Raw genomic sequence first — 6,000 nt, 5'->3', positions numbered from 1 at the left:
CCTGGGCTGGGACCCATTTTGTAATCATGCCTGGCAATGGGTGGGCGAGAGGAGGTTAATGGTTTTATTTCAATGTGCCACTGGTGAAAACGCAATGATTCCTGCTCGTCTCCCGGAAGGATGTGAAAACTCCTTTTCAGATGCCGATCTGCTCAGGCGGGTTAAGACGTCGGTGGCTGTTGTCTGGACTAGTGTGCTTGGGAGCAGAGGGCAGAAACTGTTCTGGCAGGAGACGCAGCCTTGTTCCTTCGGCGCTGCGCGGCCCTGCTGCAGTTTTGAGCCCGGTTCAAGTGTTATTTTTGGTGACAGTGGCGGCGGCGACAGAATGAGCTCTTAGTCTTAACCGAGGCTTCTCAGTGGGATCGTGTCTGTCGATAATTGCGACGGGGTTATGGTCCGCAAGGCGCGGAGCCGCTCGGGGTGATGGGAAGGCCTTTGACTCCGCTCCAGGCGTGGGTCCTGGTCAAGGAGGCTGGCATGTGTGGTGCACATGTTCCGTCTCACTCCACCCTGAGGTCTGGGGCAAAGCAGCACGGCTTTTCTTTTTGCCCAGACACACACGCTTCCCAGATTTAGCCAACTTACTGCTTTTTTTTTTTTTACCTCCTTCCTGCGGCCCTGCTCCTCTCCCTCTCCCTGTTACCCGCCTCCTTTCTCCTCTACCTGCGATCCGCCTCTCTCCGTTACCCGCCTCCTTTCTCCTCTACCTCTACCTCCTCTGCTGAAGGATCAGCCTCCCTCCCTCTTAACTGTGCCACCTGAAAAAAGATCACAGGATTTTTTCCAGGTTCCCGTTTGTTGTTGGTCTATGTCTTTTTGTCACTGAACACGCACCTGGTGGGGGGTCTAGCGTCCGTGCTTGCTGTTCTAAGCCCATTATGCTGGACACCTCTTTTTCCATTAACAGCTTAATGAAGAGTAATGGTAATAAATATGCTGGAAACAACGTAGCAAGCAGAAATGTGCCATTGTGACCAACTGGTTGTCGGCCCACTCTCTGACTCACTGCATTTTCCATTGGTTTAGTCTCTTCTCTATTTTTTGTGCGCAAAATTCTATTGTTCTGGCTGGAAGAAGGTTCCTTTTGTAAAATTATTCTCTGCTTAACTAACACATTCTGGCTGCATGTTTTTAAATTTTATTTTCATGTGTGTCAGTGCTGGAGACAGAGGTCTGGACCCCCCAGAGCTGCTCTGCATTGTACCTTAAAATAAAAAGTTAGTATGCCCCCCACAACCCACCACACAGCCTCTCACTCACACACAACGGGAAGGCCTTTTGAAATCGACAGACTAGCAGCTTCTTTTGTTTTAAATAGTTTTATCTCCCTCTTCCTGCCCGGCTTGTATTTACCCTTTTTTTTATAATGTAATGAATTTTTTTTTTTGCCCTATTCTGTTGAACATTATATATAAAATCTGAGAGGGACGAGAGAGAGAGAGCACATTTTTTTTTTCTTGGCCAAGTATCAAGAGAATATTATTTTTTGTGCCTGCCACAGAGTTATTTTAATTTCTTCAGGATATTAAATAAACATTTTGCAGAAACCCAGGCAGCACGCAGCCTGCCAGCACTGGGGTAATTTTCGCTTTATTGGGAAGCACTCTGGTCAGGTTTGGGGTCCACGCTGGCGCCACTTGGTGGAGAACTTCAGAACCACCACACTCTCCGCCTGGCCTCTGCCAACTGCTCTTGTTCACTTTTCCAGCTCCCCCCCCCCTGCTTTTTTTTTAAATCCCTCGCCTTTTTAAAATGTTCCTAGGAAGTCTTTAGTGGGTAGCTTTTTTTAAAGGTTTGGGCAATACGTCAGTTGAATACCATGAAATACCAGATTGGGACGACCGGTTTGTTTTTTTTTTACTCTTTTTTTTTAAGTAAGCATTTTTTGTAGGTTCCATATAAAATGTATGCATGCATTTATAATATACACGCAGAGAGAGGCATTAAAAGGCAACACGAGTATTGGAATCAATGGGACTTGTGCTTTTAAAGCCTCTCAGTATATCTGTGTTCATACAGTACCTTAACCCTTCAGTGGTTTTGTTTTAAGCTTTTAAATGGTCCAGTTCCAGTTGCATGTTTTCTTATTTTGAGTACATTTGTATCGATGTTTCTGCAACAAAGGAAATCGTGCTTCATCCCTAATGCTTGTACAAGACTAGGCAGCTCGGAAATCTCGGCGCGGATCGATCTACCCCACAATGGGAGTCTGACTCGCAGAAGCTGAGTTTCCTTCTCCTGTCCCACTGGTTGCTTTCCTCGGCTCCTCCAGCGTGGAGAGCAACCCCCTCCCACCTCCTTAAAGAATGTGCCCCAGTCCACATGAAATGGGCAAACCAGTTTTTGTTTCTCGAGTCTCCCCAAGCACAAAGTGCCCCTTTCAGAGGAGGCGGCCTTTGATTCAGACTTTATGAGAAAATCACGTCTCTGCTTTATATAATTGGGGTGGGGGTACACCGCAGGAGAAAAATGTGCTGTCAGTTATCCCCCTGCACCCCCTCCTTCTCCCCTTCCCAAAACCCATGTGCTGTCAGATTGGGATTATTTATTTATTAACCACCCCCTTCCCCCTCCGCTCTCCCCGAATCTAAATACCGCTCATCTGGTCTCGTACTTCGCTGTGCCTGTTGTCACTCCTGGAATCTGCTGGGGATCCATTAATATTGTATACCCACCGGAGTTATGCAGGAGAAAACAATTCACAGATCGCCCTGTCCTTCTCCCTAAAATATCAGTCTCTTGTTTAGCTCATAATCCCCTGTCTCAAACAAAATGGTTTTTTTGGAAGGACTTTTTAATTTAATGGGTTTTTTTCAACAGGAAAAAGAAAAGAAAGATGGATTAAGTTGAATTCCCACTGTAAATGTGATGCTGCATATTTTTCAAGCTGTCCCTGTTGTAGAAAGCATCCACATTTCGCAACTAGGTAAAGGTGTTGTGTGTTTTAATTAGGTGAAAAAATAAGTCATTTTTAAAGAAGATGAAGAGGAGTAACTTTTGTGCTGTTCTTCCAGCCATTTAGGATTTAAAGCTAGCTGGAGTAAGATGAGGGTTGCAGGGGTCTTGGTAGCACGTGTTTGCCGAGGCCTGTGGAAATCAGCAGAGATGAGCTCAGTCCATCAGAACGCAATAGTTTTGAAGCCTCAGCCGTTTTAGAATGTGAACATGAAAGAGACGCACGCTCCACCCGGAGAAATTATTTTTTGGCTTTTGCAACTTGATTTGGAAAAGGATCTCAAAGCATGCCCCGGTACATAGTCACAGATATAACTGTTGGCAGCCTACTGTATGTACTGAATCTGATTTATTATTATCGTTAAAAAAATTGTCAAAATATGTTCATCTGTCAGTGATGTGTCTTCTGAGTTTATTGAACACTCATTCATCCAGGCAAACAGTAGTTAAGATGTTGTAGTGAATTAATTCATTTAAGATGCAGGGCGCCAATGTGTTTTCTGTGCAGCTGTGTCCCCGAGAGAGGGAGAAGCTTTTAATCTGTACAGTGAATCAACTGATAATTAGACCCAGTTAAGTCACTTGGAGCTCAGTATGAAACGGCAGCCAGAACAGGCTGTGGGCCCTCCTGGAATTGAGTTTGACAGCTCTGGCCTAGGCAGCAAAAACGCCAGCTACTGGTCTGTCTCGTGTCTCTCTTGAGTGCTGAGTTGGAGGGGGATAAGAAAGGGCTGTGGACAAGTCTGACTGCTATCTGCGTATCGATCAGTGGATCTCGTCCAGCTGTTTGAAAGTCTCCAGTGTCTTAGCTTCGCCAACCCATCAGGGCCGCTTGCTCAAGGCACCCATCACCCTTTGAGTAAACAAAGAGCTTCCTTGTCTCTGTGGTGTATACCCACCCATCCATCCATCCATCCATTTTCGAACCGCTTTCTCCGGTCCAAGGTCGCGGGGGAGACGGAACATATCCCACCATGCAACGGGCACAAGGCAGGGTATACTCTGGATAGGATGCCAGTCCATCACAGGGCAGACAGATACAAATATGGAGACACTCACACCAGAGCCAGATTTCCCAGAAGCCAATTAACCTACCAGCATGTCTCTGGACTGTAGGAGAACGCTGAAGCACCCAGAGGAGACCCACGCCAATGTGGGAAGAACATGCAAACTCCACACTGACAGCATCCCAGGAATTGAACCGGCAACCCCAGTGCTCCAAGGCTGCAATGCCGACCGCTGCGCAACTGTGCCACCTTCAAACAGATAATTATGTTGGAAAATGATTTGCTTTATTCGTCTATTAATTTAATCCTGGATCTTTTTGCCTGGTCACGTCTTTGTTCCTTAAGAGACTAATACTGCAGTGAACCCCATCACCCGCTTCAAAGGGCCTTGGCGGGAGACTCAGACCACAGTCAGCCACAGGCACGACTCTGTTCCTACTGCTCTTCAACTTCTAAACGCTTCTAACTGCCGAACTTCTAAAGACCAAAATGTCAGCTTGACATCTCCAGTCTGTCGAAAACTGGGCCGACGTGCCACACTTCTGTTCTCCCGCCTGAAAACAGAAACGCGAGAAAATTCGAGTCTGCCAGCCGGGGAAGCGCAAACTGCGAGCCGACGAGCTCTGCCCGGGCTCTGCGGCTTGACTTGTCGTCTTGCCTTCCCCTCAGCGGGGCAAGCGCACAGAAATACCGGGAAGAATCCTGAAAGAAGCGGTGGATGTATATTTTGAAGTGTCAGATTTAATATCCTTGACTGTGCGTCATGTTTTCTGGAAGCAATTTTTTTTCCTTTGGAGGAGTTGAAACAGGGGAATCCTTTTCTTTTTTCTTTCTTTCTTTTTTTTTTTTGCAGAGGAGAGTCCGCCCACAGCCTCTCCTCCCTTCAAAGAGGCAACTGCAGCGGCAGCCACAAGAAAAGGAAAATTTCCTCAAGCCCCCCGCCGGCTGTCACCCCCCCACCCCAACTCTCTGTTTATGTGTAACCAGCTCCTGCCCACCGGCTGGCTCTGACGGGAGGGGAGGGAGCTGAGAATCGCTGAACCGACCCTAGCAGATAAACCCCATCATTTTTCATGCAACATCAGGATTGGAATCAATAGGATGTGTTGTGCTTTTAATGCCTCTCAGTATATCTATCTGTGTTCATATAATACTTAACCCTTCAGTAGTTTTATTATATTTTCAGCCCTTAAATGATCCAGTACCACATGCTGGATACTTTCTGATTTTGAGTACATTTGTATTGGCATTTCTGCGTATAAACAAAGGAAATCGTGCTTCATCATTCCTACTGACTCACCCAGTGTCTTTCTGTATTATTGGTTGTACAAGACTCAGCAGCTTGTACTTTTTGAAACAGATCGATCTACCACACAATGGGGGTCTTAGAAGCTCTTCCATTTCGCAGGGAGCTGCTGTGTTTTCTTTCGGCTACGCCGCTAGTTTCATTGCTCTGGCCTGTTGCTTCCATCTGCCGCCTGAAACAGTGGGGATAGAGGGGGCTGTGTGCCTCCATTTTCATTCAGGATTTCATGCAGATACTGCTGCCCTTGAGTCAGTCCAGAGACGAGCAACCAGATGCATTCTGTGACTTACGGCAATTACCCTGCTCTCACAGGTTGAAGGAACTGAAGGAGCTTTTTAGTCCTGAACAGAGGAGTCTACGAAGTGATCTGAACAAACTATTTCAAATCTACAAAGGGCTTGATGAAGACAACCCACCGGACTTCAGCCAGTCAGAGTAAACCGTGAAACTCGAACCAGAGGATACAAGTGGAAACTATATGGAAGTGCAATTGAGACTGAGAACTGGAGGCACTTTTTCATGCAAAAGATTGTGGGAGTCTGGAGCCTCTCAGCCACAAAATGCTGAAGCTCTCACCCTGTCGTCTTTCAAGAAACAGATGCATCAATTAACTTCCAGAGAGGCTTGATGGGCTAAATAGCCTCCTCTCATCTGAAGCCACTGTTACATGCTTGTGATTAAATTCGAAGCACAGATTAGTGAAATGGGAAGTGAAAAGGAAGGGGAAAAGAC

The sequence above is a fragment of the Lepisosteus oculatus genome, chromosome 1 (genome assembly GCF_040954835.1).
Source record: "Lepisosteus oculatus isolate fLepOcu1 chromosome 1, fLepOcu1.hap2, whole genome shotgun sequence".
In the NCBI taxonomy this organism is placed as follows: Eukaryota; Metazoa; Chordata; class Actinopteri; order Semionotiformes; family Lepisosteidae; genus Lepisosteus; species Lepisosteus oculatus.
Note: the sequence above shows the minus strand (reverse complement) of the source record.